At 32.1% G+C, this 16664-nt stretch overlaps 1 long non-coding RNA gene across 1 annotated transcript; it reads left to right on the plus strand.

The window, feature by feature from the left end:
- Nucleotides 1-5602: 5602 nt before the first annotated feature.
- LOC127810305 (uncharacterized) lies at nt 5603-6538 on the plus strand. Its single transcript, XR_008025403.1, has 2 exons — nt 5603-5929; nt 6026-6538. It is a non-coding gene; the product is annotated as an uncharacterized LOC127810305 (long non-coding RNA).
- The last annotated feature ends 10126 nt before the right edge of the window (nt 6539-16664 follow it).

The following is a 16664-nucleotide window of genomic DNA, read 5'->3' on the forward strand; positions in this document are numbered from 1 at the left end:
TCAATGAGGGATTTAAATATGTGAAACAAGAGAGAAATAAAGGAATGCTTGAAAAGATAAAATAGAAAGACCACAAGCATATAAGAACACAAGGATTTATAGTGGTTTGGCTTAACTAAGCCTAATCCATTACCTTAGCTCCTCACTAAGGATTTTCAAGCAAAACACTATAACTCTCCTATCACGCCGGATAGGCCTCTAGCATTATGCTAGGAAGATACAAACCTCTTGCTTAAATAAGCAAGCCCTTTAGCAAATCTAGGTAACAAAACCCCCTACTTTGACAAATAGGTTCTCTAGCTATACAAGCTAGGAACACAAGAAATGATAGAAGATATTAGTTTTCCCACTTAGTTACAATGTAATCAAGAATAAATACAAGGCTAAAAATTATGCTTTGAAACAAATAAAATACAATCCTTGAGAGCAAGATACTTAGGGCACAATTGAAGCACGATTGATGAGCACTTGGGAGCTTGTTGATAGATTGCCTTGGTGATTTGAAATCTTCAAATGACTTGTATTTATAACCTCTTGAAAGCCCATGTTTGAATCAGGCCGTTGTTAGTGGAGAGAGCACTTGAGTGCAAAAGATGAATTAGCTGTTATGTATCTCTGCGAAGCAAACGGTCGACAGATGCAAGGGATCGATCAACAGATTAGTAAAAATTTAAAATCCAGTCGACAGATCATTTGAGAATGTCGACAGTTCCTTGTGCAAGCATTCTGCCAGTAGATAGATGCATAGGCATCGGTCTATAGATGGCTTACTCGCATTAGAAGCATCAAGGATTGGCATTCTGCCGGTCGACAGATGCAAGAGCATCGATCGACAGTTCCTTGGGAAGGTATATGATCGATCGATAGATGAAGCCATCCTTAGAAGACCTATACTGTTAATCGACAGATTCATACGAATCGGTCGACAGATGAAGGTTAGTACAAAGGATCGATCGACAGATGACAACTAGTCTGTCGATAGATGAAGGTATTTTGATTGACAATCATACTGCCAGTCGATAGATGGAAAACCATTGGTCAACAGCTGATCCAATATTTGAAAAACCGTCGACAGGTCATATTGACCAGTCGATAAATTGCCTTCTGAAATTCGAAACACAAGCTTCTTTTTGGAACGAAATGCCTAACGGCTTTTACAATCTTTTGAAAAATATCATGCTTTGAAGATATTTTAATTTAGTCGCTTTTAATAGGAGAGATTTTGCAAAAGCAAGAGATGTCATCATTAAAATTAAAATCTTTATATTTGAATCATGGATCTATCATGTGATTCATCACAAAACAACTCTCAAATCAAATCGACCCCATAACCACAGAAACTATAGATTAGAGGCACAAACCCTAGAGAGAAAAAGCATGCGTATCAACTATACAAAGAGAAAGAAAACTAGAGAACTGAATTAAGAAACCCTAAACAAGGCAGATAATCGGAGGCTATGCACTGCACATCTCGAGGCGATTGTAGAGGATATAAAGGGGAAAGTAGCGGTGCAGATCAAGTCATATAAAGGCAGCATCGATGATCGGGGAAGCAACAGGCAAAATGATAAGGTAAGTAAAGGTACGTTTCGGCAAAATGATAGGGAAGGTTACCGTTTTAGCCATCCGTTCCAGGGCCCAAAACGCTGGCGTTTTGGGCAGCCAAGAGGGTTACCAAAAGACCCTCGTGCCTCTCCGTTAAACATTGCCGTTTTGAAGCTTCACATAAATACAACAATCTCCACCTTGAAGCTTCAACTATCAAGGGACAATTCTCCAACAATAGTGCAACATGCTTCAATCTTTGCCATCATTACTCATGTTGGATGTTCCTTCAACCAACTTCGACATGCAACAAGCCCAAACAATGTTTAAACTTGGCTGCAATCACAATTTTTGTTCCCATATCTGCTGGGTTGTTTTCTGTTGGGACCTTTTGAATACTTACATTTCCTTTGGCCACTTGGTCCTTAACATAATGGTATTTAACATCTACATGTTTTTTTCTTTCATGGTATACAGGGTTTTTACACAAGTGAATAGCACTTTGGCCATCAGAAAAAACCACAACCTGACCTTGTAGCATCTGAATTTCTTTCAAGAGTCCTTGAAGCCAGATGGCTTCCTTAAATGCATCTGCCACATCTACATACTCAGCCTCAATGGAAGATAGTGTAACCAGAGGCTGCAACTGAGACTTTTAGCTGATACAATTACCACTTAGGGTAAAGTAATAAGCTGTAGTGGATTTTCTTAAATCTCGGTCTCCTTCAAAGTCAGAATCTACAAACCCTACCAAATCAAGTGCATCAGATATTTTCATGTAATTTAAACCAACATTTAAAGAGCCATTAATATATCTTAACAAAAATTTTAAGGCTTCCCAAGGTTAGACATAAATTTGCTAAGCAAAGAAATTGAAAATGCAAGGTTTAGCCTGGTACTAATCATGGAATACTTGATGGTTCCAATTACATTAGCATAAGGAATAGATTCCATTTTCAATTTTTCATAATCTGATGTTGGGCATTGAGCTTTTGATAAAATAAAGTAACCTCCTAAAGATGTATTCACTGGTTTGCAATTTGACATACCAAATTTCTGTACAACCTCTAATAAATAATTATGCTGGTGAATTTTTAGACAATTTTTACTTCTATTTCTCTCAATTACCATCACTAAAACTTTCCTAGCATAACCTAAGTCTTTCATATCAAAGTTTGTGTTCAGTATTGATTTTAATTCATTTATCTTTGACTTAGATTTACTAATTAACAAAATGTCATCAACATACAACAATAGATAAACAAGGATATCTGAGAGAACAAAGTAAAGATAATTGTCATATCCACTTCTAATAAAGCTAATCCCAGTTATAAAATTATTAAATTTCTTGTACCATTGTCTTGGAGATTGTTTTAGACCATACACAGATTTTTTTAATAAACAAACATAATCAACAGGTTGTTCCATATAAATAAGTTCTTCTAAATTTCCATGCAAGAAGGCAGTCTTAACATCAAGTTGTTCTAGTTCTAAGTCATACTGAACAACTATGACAAGCATCATACGAATGGTTTTAAATTTAACAATAAAAGAAAATATCTCAGTATAATCAATGCCCTCCCTCTGAGTAAACCCTTTAGCTATTAATCTATCTTTAAATCTTAAGGGATAAGTGGATAACGTACCTTCTTTGATTTTGAACAGCCATTTACACTTCACCAACTTTTGTTTCTGAGGTCTTGGGACCAATTCCTAGGTGTTGTTGGTTATTAAAGAGGCAATTTCTTCCTCCATAGCACATTGCCATTTTGAGTAGTCTTGAGAGTTGACAATCTCCTCATAACAAGAAGGCTCATTGCCTCTCAATTCCATTCCTGTCACTTAAGGCACAATAAATAAGGTCTGAATATGCATTCCTGTCACGAGTTAACTGATAATCCCTTAAGTTTTTTATATTGTGACAAAAATAATTGTGATAGATTAAATTTTGTCATGAAAAATATCTTTTTTGATACAAAATTGTGACAAAATAGAGTTTTCTCATGCAAAATTCAAAAAGTGAGTAAAGTTGTGACAAACAATATTTTGACAAAATATTTTATTATAATATAGTGATGTAGATAATTTATAATGAAAAAATAATTTTTTTCAAGAAATTTTGTCACATCAAGTTGCCACCAATTCGACTTACATAATATGACAAAATAATTTTGTCACAATATTTAATTATATAAGATGTAATTAGAAATTTTTTTAGTCACAATAAGTAATAATTTTTATAACAAAAACAGTTTGTCACAACATAGTATTATAAAAAAAAATATGACAAAAATATGTACGTCACAAGAAATTCAATTTTTTGTAACAAAAATAATTTTAATGACAAAAATAATTTTATTAAATTTAATTTTTTTATAAAAATACATCATATTAAGCATAAAAAACAATAATCTGGTGACAAAAAAAATTTAAAATATTTTGTCATAATAAAAAAATAAGACATGCAATGACAAAAATATTTTATTATAATGTTTTGTCTTAATTTTTTAGCCCCAATTTTAATTAGATATCCTGACAAACATATTAATAAATTATAAAAGAAACACTAGAAAAATAAAATAATAATTAGTTTTTAGCTAATTTAATTTTTCTTAAAAATTTCCTTCCATTATTTCTCTCTTTAAAAATTTTATTTGACATTTGTTATTTTGATTTGACACAAAATATTAAGCCGGTATATTGTTTGCTTTTCAATCTTCAATTTTGAGTTTTGAATTCATTTTCAGTTTTCTGAATAGAAAATTATAAAACGAGTTCTCTTTGAATTTTAAAAATAATTTTTTAATGATATTTTATTTAATAAATTTGATTATTCAGTAAATTAAAAATATTTAATGTTAATATATTATTAAGAAATATATACATTTTAAAGTTAATGAATTTTGTAATATTTTTTCCCATTACAATAATAAAATATTATTAAATAAATAAATAAATATATTTTGAGTTTATATTGGCACCAAATTTTTTATGCCAATATTAATTAGATATCTTCAAAATTAATAAAGTAATATTTAACTTTTGACAATTTATAATTTTCGTTAAAAATTTGCCCTTATCATTTTTCTCATTAAAAAAATTTATTTCACCTTTTCTATTTTGATCTCACCACCTAAAAGTTAAATTTCTTATTTAATAACCAAAATTTTGAAAATTTGACTTTTGTTTAATATTAAGATATTTTGTCATAAAATATTGATACCAAATTTTTGGTGTCAGTATTGATTAGAAATATTGAAAAATAATAAAATAATATTTATTTTATGACAATTTTAAATTTTCAATAAAAATATTTTTTTTTAAAAATTTTAATAAAATAATATTTTAATTTTTATTAAAAATTTTAAAATTAAAAAAAAAATTAAAATAACATTAATATTACGATCCCAGTTAAGCTATGTACAACCAAGGTGAGCAAATAAATAAATTTTTATTTAAAACCAATTTATGTATAGCCAGGGTGAGCAAACTAATTTCGATAAACTTGGATAAGTCGTGCTCGGCATGCATCTTTAATTTTTTTTTTTTTTACTATTTGTATGATTTATTAAGCTGTAATAATAAGAAATGAGTTAAGAGAAATGAAGGCCTTTTCTAAGATGTTTTCATCAATCAAAGATAACAATTATTTTTATATTTGATTTGTTTGGAATTGTAGAATAAAAGATACGATATATTTATATCATATTGAGACAGAAAAATTTTCGTCTCAAAATTTCATTTCAAATTTGGTGCTAAATTTTTAGAGCTAATATTAATTAGAAAAATGAAAATAATAAAATATTATTTACCAAAAACTAACTAGACTTTAATTTTGATCGTTAATATAATAATATTAAAAAACTAAATATTTTATTTTCATTAATTAAATAATTAATAATATTATTTTTATAAATTATTTTATTTATATTTAATAAATAAATATTTTTAAAAAATAATAAAAAGTAAAAAATAACTAATTTTTAGGGTACCAAATCCCCAACCCTTAAATGTTTAAAAAGAAATAAAAAATAACCCTCTCCCCGCCTATTTCCATTAGGGTACCAAATCCCTAATTTCTCCCATTGTTAAATCTCCCTCTCCCATACTCCCAACTTTCTCCAGCCATCAACGCCGCCGCCGCCTCCTCGCTCGTCACCTTCACCGCCTCAATGCAGCCGCCGCCTCCAGCTCATTGCATCTACCTCCTCAACACCACCTTTATCGCCTCCTCGATCGCTGCCTCTACGTTTGTCGTCTCTATCTCCCATCGTCTATTGGTTGTCTCCTCCATTGCGGCCTCTAGCCCATTGCATCACCTCCTCAATGTCGTCGTCGCCTCCTCAACGCTGCAACCGCCTCTTGCTCCATCGCTGTTAACTAGGTCTCTCCATCTCACACAACTGATTTTATATTTTTTATATTCGATTTTTTTATATGTTTTTCTTTCTTTTTCTGAATTTATGATTCACTATGACAGTGAATGCCTTCTTATTAAGCTGCACATGTAGACTCACAGAGTCGCTTCAGAGACGTGATGGACTTGGTTGTATCTCACTTTTTTTGTTTTTAATCTTCAGAGATTGTGAATGCCTTCTTATTAATCACACTTTTTATGTTTTTTTTTTTCCTGCTCAATCATTAATAATTTTTGTATTAATTATTTTTTATTTTATTTCAGACATGATGAACTTGCTCGTATCTTTTTTACAACATATTTTGATAGTCCTTTCAATTATATGCAACAATGATTGTATTTTTATTCGAGGTTATAGAAATTGATTTTTGGTTCTTCTAAAGTTAGTTTCAATTTGAGCAAATGATATATACTTTAACTTGGATTTGAGAACAAATTAACATAGTTTCAGCTCATGATGTACATGCCTACTAATGTTGGCTCATCAGCTCATGATTGTTTGCCATTGTATTCTTTGTGAATGGATCTTATAATATGCATCCTTTTTGATTAGATTTTTAGCAACAAATTACTATATTTCATTATCTATATGAACTCCCAAATGTTATCACATAAGAAGCACAAGGAAGCGCATGCATTAAATAATATCCATTGTAAAGATTTGACTATAATCCCATGATATAGTCAGGGGTGGAGCCAGCATAGGCCCAGTACAGGCCATGACCCTCCCTGGGCCTTGGACCGCACTGAGGACTGCCCAAAATCTGCAAACCCTCCCAAGTCCCACATTCATTTCCTCTTTCGCTCAAGCGCTCGCCCCCAGCCGCTGCCCACCACTCCCTGCCCTTCGCTCTTGCTTCTGTTTGGCTCCGTTACTCGCCGGCGCTGCCTCGGCCTAACTCTCACCACCTCGGTCGTCTCATCGCTCGCCCTCGTCGGCCGCCAGCTCTCCCTCGGACCTCGGTCTCTCGCAGTCTCGCTCTCCCTTGCTGCTGCCTCTCTAAGCTCTCTTGACTTTCTCACAGCCTTGCTTCGTCACTTGCCGGCTCGCCCCTCCTCCGGGTTCCGGCCCTCCGTCGCTCGCTGCCGCCTGCCTGACTACCTCTCCGCCTACGGCTCTCCATTTCGGCCCTGCTTCACGTAAATCAGTGAGCAACACAGCAGTAAGCTTCTGCTTCACTAATTTTTGTTGTAAAATCTTTTTTTTTTTTCAATTTTAAAATTAATTAAGTGATTGAATTTTGTTAATTGATGTTGGGTTAATTGATTAGATTTCTCAAAAATAAGTTTGTTAATGTGATGTTAAAATTGATAAATAAGTTTATTAATTGCACAAGCGCAATATTTTGATTATTGGAGCAATTGCATAGGCACACATAATTTGATATTTGATTGTTGGATCAATTACACATAATTTGATATTTTGATTGTTGGATCAATCACATAATTTGTGAATTTATGAATTTGTGCATTCTCTAATTATCATTTGTTATATTAAATTTGAAATAGTCATGGAGAGATTTTTAAAACAGAAATCTCTGTTGGTTGTAAAAGATGTTAATAGGGAGAAATTAAATAAATTATATTAATTTTTAATATATTTATATTATTTATTATTTTTTCTTTAATAAATTTTTCCCTCACTGAAAAAATTTTCTCGCTCCGCCCCTGGATATAGTGGTCTGCATGATTTGTTTGATCTAATTGTTTCTTTTATTTGAATTGCAAGCATGTCTTAGTAAAGAGAGTTGGACAATTGATGCTTCTAAGTGGACTTTCTAGTCCAGTGGTTGCAGGACTCTCTTCAATAGACTTGTTGTCGGGTTTATTTATTAAATATATAAAATAATTTTGTTTTATTTTAAATTTTGTTTTAACTCATTTAATTTATGTGAGTTAGTTTTAGTTTATGGAAGGAGAAATAATATATTTGTTTTTGTTTAAATTATTGATCAATATCATTAACTTATTGAAAGTAATTATCAATTATCGAGTAATATTAGTTCTAATATTTGTCATACGTTATGTTGCTCCTATTTGAGTTGTCATTTCTTTTTTCCTGCTTGGATTGCTTTGATACTAATTATTATAGGTGCACAATTATTAAAAATATTAGGTAATATTATATTATTAAAAAATATTTCAATTTTAACAAAAATATTTCACTTTTTATGATTTTATGAAAAAATAATTTCATCATTGTTAATATTTTCTTACTAAAAAAACTTGTCACTTGTATGAATTATTGACACAAATATTTTTGTCACTATTAAGACATTGACAAAAAGATTTTATTACTATTGAATAATTTAAAAAAATTTATTTTGTCACTATTTTTATATTTTCAAAAAAATATTTGTCACAAAATTAAATGATTGACAAAATTATTTTGCATTATAAAATGTCTAATAAAAATTTATTCTCAAATTAGCTAATAAGTGACAAAATTTATTTTATCACATTAAAAATTATGCTAAATAAGTTTTGTCACTATTTAAATTGTGAGAAAATATTTTTTCTCATAAGATATACTTTGTCACGATAAAATATATAATTTGTTTCTAAAATTTAGATTTATTGTGACTAAATAGTATCTATTATGACAAAAATATTTTCTCTTACAATAAAATAATTTGTCATAATAAATTAATTTAAGTGACAAAATAGTTTTTGTCACAATAAAACTGATGATATTGTGACAAAATTCGATTTTGTCACAATATACTTATTAAGACAAGTTTATTGAGACTAATGCGTGACAAACTAATTTCGTCCCAATAAGTATGTTGTGATAATTTTTGTACTTATTGTGACAAATTAATTTATCACAAGAAGCAAAAATTCTTGTAGTGAAATGAAGGAAACAATTAATAGTTTCACCAAATCGATAAACAGTTTTCTTTGAAAAAATTGAAGCACACAATGGCTTTGGCTAATTGGTCAACTTCTTTGACAAACGATTGATAGATTGAAGCAACTTGTAACATCTCAGAATTTTGGAGGCAAATAGCAATTTTTAATTTTGGTGTTTGAGGTAATTAATGAATGCTTGAGAATTTAGAAGAAAATAATAAGTTATTTTGTTTTGGAAAAATAGGTAATTAATTATCTTACTTTGCAATATTTATGAAATTATTAAATTGGGGTTATATAATTTTCTTACAGTTTCAGTATCGAATCGACTGCAGGGAGTGCTCTGGAGCTTAGATGTCTAAGGAAATGATATGGTAGTAACGAATGTCCCGAGTAAGAATTTATGATATTAAAAGAAATCAGAAAAGAAACAGTTTTCGGTATAATTGTATTTCAGGATGAAAAATAGAATGATTGTAGGGGACTTTTGGAAAGTCAACGGAACCCTGAGGAAGCTTCAGCTTTTCGTGACGATCAACCCTGAGGTGATTTCGGCATGAATCAAAGGTTCAATAAAGACACTCGGGAAAAAACATACTTATCAAATAAGCCTTAAGTTATTAATTTTGAATTTTAAGTATATCGATGAGAATTAATTAAACATTTGTGGGTGTAATTGCAATTAGAGAAAATATCCCAGCGAAATGATAAAGAAATTTGAAAATTAAATAAATAATTTCTAAGTATATTATATTATATAATATAATAAGATAATATATATTATATGTGCATGTGTGTGCAGTGCGTAAAGGCCAAGTTTGGACACTATAATATTATATATATGTGTATGTGTGCTTAGTGAGCAAATGACATAAAACAATAGGCTCTAGAAATCAGTGGGCGTAATCAAGGATGAGAAGTTGTGGGTGAAAGGCACATAGGAAGAATTTTATAATATAAATCATATATATGTGTGGCTTGAAGTCTGTGGGCAGAAAGTTGGGTGGAAATCAGGGGGTCAATCCAATGGGCGTAAGCTTGGTGCCCAAGTCAAATTGCTTATATATATGGGAAGATTTGAGAAGTCATGCGTCCAGCTTCTTCAATTCAAAATGTAATTACTTTATAATTTAAAATGACTAGGCTAGGGATGTGAGAATGAGTTGGCTGCCGAGGCATGAAATGCCTATAAATAAGAAGGGAAAAATTGAGGAGAAATGGGAGGAAGAAGATAAAGCCATCAGTAGCAAGAATGGTAGAGAAATCAAAGTGTTTTTGAAGTTATTCAGTGTTTAGAATTTCAGGTAAGTGGGTAAACATTTTTAAAAGTATTGTATGACTAAATTATAAATTATTTACGGCTAAATCATGTGTTTCACGTGATCAGATATGATTATTATGAGCTGTAATTTTATTATCTTTCTGTGAAACGTTTTACTTTGTAGCAAGAAGGCAAAGAAGACAAGAATTGGTCATTTGAAGGCAAGCTTCTAACCCTCTCTTTATGTTCTTTAATTCTTGCGCAAGTCTCCGTGGTTTCTCGTATTTTATTCCCTCCCTTACCATGATTTAGTTTCGTGCATTAATTATGCATATACGCGTGGTAATCATTTTATAATTTGTGAGTTGTTGTTGAATCTGTGAACAGTGAGTTTAAACTAAATATGTGACCCCTGGTGATATTTATTTCTAACTGTCACGGGGCTTTGTATCGCCCTTACTTCTTTGGGAATGATGTCGAACCGATATGGGCTAGGTTCTTAGAGAATTGGAAAGACTCGATGCGATTGTGGCAGTCAACTGACCAGCCCCTGTCTAATTTAATATTATCAAATATGCAAGACCAGCCAATAATTTGAGTAACGAAGTGCGTTACTAGTAATCTCAAAAATAAAATAGTACAAATACTTATGTCATATAAGGGTTCATACCTTGACTTTGGAATTGTATGAGATATCAATATGTTAACCTGCAAATATTGGGGCTAATACCTTATGCCATAAATGGGTTGGGAACGTACCAATATGGGTTCAATGATGTGATTTGCATAACACGAAACATGTGGGCTTTTGCTCTTAAACTACGCAAGTAAATATTCCTATAACAATTGTGTGAAGACTTGCATATACATGGTGGTGTGAGTTGCATATGATCATGCATGATATTGTATATATGTTATCAAGTAAAGTTTACGACGGGTATTTGTCTCCTCGGCTTCTGAGCGAGGGCACTGCTATCGCTGTGCCAGTGATGTCCGGATAGGATATGCATGTGCTACCATGCCAAAGAGGGTGACGTATGGTTAATGAGTAGTAAGTGTTATGACATTGCATATGATATTGTTAAGCATATTGAGCTGAAGGGATATTTGTATTTTATTGAGCATGTGCATGATGTAAAAAAGTAGTGTGAATGTGAACGTGCATGTTGGTGCACGGTATACAATATGAACTTGGCTCGAATAGCCATATGCATAATTATGAATACGTGTGTTCCTATGATGCCTCATTTATTTCAAATATGCTTGTTGAGCCTCGTGGGTCATGTTGTTTTAACATCATTCCAGGTTAAGAAAGGGAAAGTTCGAGGTCAAGTTTAGTGGTATCAGATCCTTGTCGATAGCCATGTATATGGGGCTCTCCCAACCGAACAGATTTTTGGAGGTGAGTGTGGCCAGGGGCTTTAGATGGGGTGTTATTGTTAGATTTGTTTAGCTAATGCAATGACATGTATGTAGGAGCCCCTGAAATGTGTAATTTTTGTCAGTTTGCTTTTGCTATTGTAAATAAAAATTGAGGTGAAATTTTCAGTTGTTATACAACAAGTCGACAGTTTTGGGAGGAAGTCAACACTACACAGTTAATGTAGACAAAATTTAAACTATAAACATTTGGACCGAGAGCATAAAATTTTCCTATTGACATATCATGACAATTGTCAATTGTTCTTGGCAAAGGCGAAAAATGATCGACTGTTTTCCTTAAGAAAGTCAACATTTTCTATGTTAAGTTAGCCTATATTACAAAAGCACAAAACGATCAATAGATAACTCAAAGAGGCTGACAATTTTGTCTTGATCTTTTTAAAAGCAGTGTATAATTTAAAAAGAATTTTCTTGGAAATTTATCATACACCAAAATAATTTATTTAAAAAAATATCATGAATTCCAAACATTAATCATTCAAGAATTTTTCATTAAGGAGTTTACATAAATTTGAAAATATTGAGACAACATCCTTAGGCAAAAGAATGATTTTTCATTTTCAATATACCTCATATATCGATTCATTTGATTATTATATATTGAATGACAAAAAGATTTTTTTCAAGAGATTTTCACTAAGGAGTTTATATGATTTGGAAAAATGATTGAAACAACATTCTTAGGAAATAAATGGATTTTTCATTTTTTATTTTCAAGAACATATACTTTAATTTCATTTTGAAAATGAGCATGATAAGAAAATATTTTTCATCACAAAAAATGAAGATTTTCATTATCAAAGTATTTTTCATTAAAGATATTTAACATGATGATTTTCATTAATGAGAAAAAATGAAGTTTTTTATCATCAAAATAATATCAAAAGCAAAATAATTTTGACACATTTCATACAACAAATTTGATTTCAAAATAACTTTTTTTTGATATCATAATGTTGTTTTCCAATATGGAATATTTTTCATAAGGATTTTATATTGAAAGTAATAGATTGACATTTTATTTTGTGTTTAGTTTTGATGATGAAAAATAAATGATCCATATCTTAAAGTCAAAGTATATGGTTTGGAAACAAAAATTAATTTTAAGATATAATTTTGAAAAAGATCATTTTAATCAAAACTCATTTTGAATCCCAATTTTCAAGAAGTTTAGTCAAAGTATTTCCTAATACATATATATGTGTATGTTGTTCATGATTTAGAAGAGTGAAAAAATAAAGAATTATATTTCAAAATAATTTTCAAACATTGGCTTGAGAATTGAAGCAAGTAAAAAAAATCAAGTATCTTGTCAATGTAAATTTCTAAGGATATTTGAATCTTTGTAAAGATATAAATATTTTGTTTGAAAATTAATTTTTTAGTTTATGAGTATCTTGATCAAATTCAAAATTTATGTGATTCAATGAAATTATGGGTTTTCGATATTAATCTCTTATGTTGGGTTGAGACAACGCTCGGCCAAAACTCAAAACAGTAAACAAATAGAGCTAAAAACATTCACAGAGGCTTCGATACTGTAAGTATGCAAATAAACAAGAAACAAAAATAAAACATACACAGAACGCAAGCGATTTTTACCATGGTTCACTCGTTAATGAGGACTATGTCTACGTTGAGGTCCGGCAAAGAGAGCTCACTACACTATCGGGAAAAAATTAGATTACAGCCTCAATATACACAATCTCACTCTCTAATCTCACCGTACAAAACAACTCTCAAATCAAATCGGCCCCATAACCACAGAAACTACAGATTAGAGGCACAAACCCTAGAGAGAAAAAGCATGCGTATCAACTATACAGAGAGAAAGAAAAGTAGAGAACTGAATCAACAAACCCTAAACAAGGCAGATAATCGGAGGCTGTGCACTGGACATCTCGAGACGATTGTAGAGGATATAAAGGGGAAAGCAGCGGTACAGATCAAGTCGTATAAAGGCAGTATCGATAATCGGGGAAGTAGCAGGCAAAACGACAAGGTAAGTAAAGGTACGTTTCGGCAAAACGGTAGAGAAGGTTGTCGTTTTGGCCATCCGCTCTAGGGCCCAAAACGTTACCGTTTTGGGCAGCCAAGAGGGTTACCAAAAGACCCTTCTGCTCCTCCGTTAAACGCTGCCATTTTAAAGCTTCACATAAATACAACAATCTCTACCATGAAGCTTCAACTATCAAGGGACAATTCTCCAACAATAGTGCAGCATGCTTCAATCTTTGCTATCATTACTCATGTTGGATGTTCCTTCAACCAATTTCGACATGTAGCAAGCCTAAACAATGTTTGAACTTGGCTATAGTCACAATTTTTGTTCCCATATCTACTGGGTTGTTTTCTGTGGGAACCTTTTGAATACTTACATTTCCTTTGGCCACTTGGTCCTTAACATAGTGGTATTTAACATCTATATATATTATTTTTTCATGGTATATAGGGTTCTTACACAAGTGAATAGCACTTTGGCTATTAAAAAAAACCACAACCTAACCTTGTAGCATCTGAATTTCTTTCAGGAGTCCTTGAAGCCAAATGGCTTCCTTAAATGTATCCGTCACAGCCACATACTCAGCCTCAGTGGAAGATAGTGCAACCAGAGCTTGTAACTGAGACTTCCAACTGATACAATTACCACTTAGGGTAAAGTAATAAGCTGTAGTGGATTTTCTTGAATCTCGGTCTCCTTCAAAGTCAGAATCTACAAACCCTACCAAATCAAGTGCATAAGATCTTTTCATGTAATTTAAACCAACATTCAAAGAGCCATTAATATATCTGAACAAAAATTTTAAGGCTTCCTAGGGTCAGACATAAATCTACTAAGCAAAGAAATTGAAAATGCAAGGTCTGGCCGATACTAATCATGGAATACTTTATGGTTCTAATTACATTAGTATAAGGAATAGATTCCATTTTCAATTTTTCAGAATCTGATGTTGGGCATTGAGCTTTTGATAAAATAAAGTGACCTCCTAAAGGTGCATTCACTGGTTTGCAATTTGACATACCAAATTTCTGTACTGCCTTTAGTAAATAATTATGCTGGTGAATTTTTAGACAATTTTTACTTCTATTTCTCTCAATTACCATCACTAAAACTTTCATAGTAGAACTTAAGTCTTTCATATCAAAGTTTGTGTTCAGCATTGATTTTAATTCATTTATCTTTGACTTAGATTTGCTAATTAACAAAATGTCATCAACATACAACAACAAATAAACAGGGATTCTGAGAGAACAAAGTAAAGACAATTGTCATATTCACTTCTAATAAAGCCAATCCCAGTTATAAAATTATCAAATTTCTTGTACCATTGTCTTAGGGATTGCTTTAGACCATACAAAGATTTTTTTAATAAACAAACATAATCAGGATGATGTTTATTACATAACCAACAGGCTGTTCCATATAAATAAGTTCTTTTAAATCTCCATGCAAGAAGGCAGTCTTAACATCAAGTTGTTCTAGTTTTAAGTCATATTGAACAACTATGGCAAGCATCATACGAATGGTTTTAAATTTAACAACAGGAGAAAATATCTCAGTATAATCAATGCCCTCCCTCTGAGTAAACCTTTTAGCTACTAATCTAGGTTTAAATCTTAAGGGATTAGTGGGTAACGTACCTTCTTTGATTTTGAACAGCCATTTACACTTCACCAGCTTTTGTTTCTGAGGTCTCGGGACCAATTCCCAGGTGTTGTTGGTTATTAAAGAGGCAATTTCTTCCCCCATAGCACACTACCATTTTGAGTAGTCTTGAGAGCTGACAACCTCTTCATAACAGGAAGGCTCACTGCCTCTCAATTCCATTCCTACCACTAAGGCACAATAAATAAGGTCTAAATATACATACCTAGGAGGGGGTCTTATTGACCTCCTGCTCCTATCACGAGCTAACTAATAATCCCTTAAATTTTGCTAAGGAGAGTTATGATGCTCCACCTCAGCCTAAGGGACTTCAGTTGATTCCTCATGATCACTTTGTTTCTAAGTTTTCTAATTTGCAAGGGAAAATATTTTCATTAAATATAACATTTCTGCTTATGATTATTTTGACTCCTCCAGAACTCCTATTCCATAACCTGTAGCCTTTAGTTCCATCTTGGTACCCTACAAATACACAATTTGTGGACCTAGGGTCTAATTTTCCCATAGATTGGTGAATATAGGCTTGACACCCAAAAACTCTTAAATGATTTAGGATCATTTTTCTGCTTAACCATTTTTCTTCAGGATATTTCAAATCTAAGACAGTGGAGGGGCTCCTATTAATCAGGTAGGCAGCAGTGAAGAGGGCTTCTCCCCAAAATATTTTAGGCATACCGGCTGTGAACAATAAACATCTAACATTTTCTAGGAGAGTCCTATTTATTCTTTCAGCAATCCCATGTTGTTGGGGTGTGTTCCTAACAGTCTTGTGCCTAGTAATGCCTTGTGAGTTGCAATATTCATCAAAATCTCTATTACAGAATTCTAATCTATTGTCTGTTCTTAAAAATTTAACCCTCTTATCAATTTGGTTTTCGACTAAGGCCTTCCATATTTTAAATTTTTCTAATGTTTGGTCTTTAATCTTAAGAGGGAACACCCACACTTTCCTAGTAAATTCATGAACAATGGATAAGAAATACCTGTTGCCGCCAAGAGTTGGTGTTTGAGCGGGACCCCATAGGTCTGCATGCAAATACTCTAGGCATGCCTTCGCCAGGAGAGTTCCTTTATGGAAACTCAGCCTGTGTTACTTGCCTAGAGTACAAGGCTCACAAAAGTTTAGGGACTCTGCAGTCACTGACTCAAGATAACCTTGAGTTGATAGTGCCTGTAAACCTTTCTGACTCATATGACCAAGTCTCAAATGCCAGAGATCTATCTTATCAGTTTTAACTATGCATGTAGTAGAAACAGGGTAAAGAGAACAACAATTTAACACATATAAACCATGCCTTTTAGTACCAGTCAGAATTAGGTCATTGATTTTAAAAACATGCATGAAACCATTTTCAGCAGTATAAGAATAACTTAACTCATCAAGAGTACCAAGAGAAATTAATTTTCGTTTCAGTCCAGGCACATATCTAACACTAGTGAGCATTCTGACTTCGTTATCATTCATTTTAAAGGTTATG

This window comes from Diospyros lotus, chromosome 9 (genome assembly GCF_014633365.1).
Source record: "Diospyros lotus cultivar Yz01 chromosome 9, ASM1463336v1, whole genome shotgun sequence".
Lineage (NCBI taxonomy): Eukaryota > Viridiplantae > Streptophyta > Magnoliopsida > Ericales > Ebenaceae > Diospyros > Diospyros lotus.